The sequence below is a fragment of the Galeopterus variegatus genome, unplaced genomic scaffold (assembly GCF_000696425.1).
Source record: "Galeopterus variegatus unplaced genomic scaffold, G_variegatus-3.0.2 Scaffold1209, whole genome shotgun sequence".
NCBI classification, from domain to species: Eukaryota; Metazoa; Chordata; class Mammalia; order Dermoptera; family Cynocephalidae; genus Galeopterus; species Galeopterus variegatus.
Window position 1 is genome coordinate 211211 of NW_007727320.1, and position 1396 is coordinate 212606.

Below are 1396 nucleotides of genomic sequence, written 5' to 3' on the forward strand. Positions count from 1 at the left end.
TAGGAGGTGGTTAGTCAGAGAGTAGAAAAGCCTGAATTGAGATTGTGGAGAGGGTGCAAGTACTGATGATAGGATCTAGAGCGTGGTTCTCAGCCAAGGGTGTTTTCACCCTTAAGGGAGCATTTGCGATGTCTTAGAGACATTTTTGATTGTTACAACTGGAGGCAGAGGAGATGCTACTGTCATCTACTAGAGGCCAGGGATGCTGCTAAACATCCTACAATGCACAGGACAGTTCCCTACAACAAAGAATTTCCTAGCTCAATTGTCAATCGTGCTGAGATTGAGAAGCCCTGATTTAGTGTATGACCATAGGAATGAGTGGCTGGGGTAGGCCTGATCTTATCCAGATTGTCAGGAAAAAGAGAAGATAAATAGAGATCAGGTTTTTGGAAAGCTTGTCTTATAACTAATGGAATCCCCAAGAATTACAACAAAGTAGCATTTGAGAGAAAGACAACCAAGGATGAGAGGAAGTTAACTCACTCTGTTTGGAGTCATTTTCCTTTTCTGGAACTAGCTGACTGGCTAGAGTTGGAATTCATAATCCTAAGGCTCTAACAGCTACATGTTCAAATTAGCCAGAGTGATCGTGTGTTTTTTTAAAAAGCCATTTGTTTATTAACCAGCTTTGGTGTAACTAAATCAAGTGTCTTAAATAGATTGCCTAAAAGCCATTTAGGGATTTGGTTAGTCTCTTTTGCTCAAAATTCTATGACTGTAAGCTGGACACTTGGTCTACTTCCATCTTAAATAACTTCTCAGTGTAACAGTTCTTGCAACCAAGCCTTGAGGCAGAGATCTGGTTTAGGAAAATCCCTGAGAAACATTATTTATGGACTTTAGAGACTGTGGCTTTCCTTGTAGTTCTCATCACAGTGGAGAAAACTAGTCAAAATCACACAGAATGAAGAAGGGTTGCAAACCAGTGCTGCTTCCTGGAATAAGCTGGTCAACTTGTCTAGTCTTGTGCTTTGTCCTTCTTGTTGAACTCGAGTGCCCTGGGGCTGCTTTTCTGCCTGCCCACAATAGCAAGGAGCGTCTTTTGTTTGCTTCTGTTCTGAAAGAAGGGCTTGTTTTGAGGTTTGGACCACAAATAATAATCCATTGTTCCCTATAATAATAATCTACCCTCTTTAGCAAAAAAAAATCTGCTTGATGCAGTGTGGCTATCAGTTTATTTAAAAGAATAGCCAAAAGTGCCCACTGTGTCCTGAGAATAAACATTTGGAAGATGGTTAGGAGGGAGTAAGGACTCTCGTTCTCCTTGTTCTGAAATGGCCATCCGTCCTGGGTGACAATAGCCCTCCTTATTCTGCCCGTATATTACAGTCAAAGCATTATTGGAACACTGCAGATATTTATTCCAAACTATTTCTTTAAAAAATATCTTGTT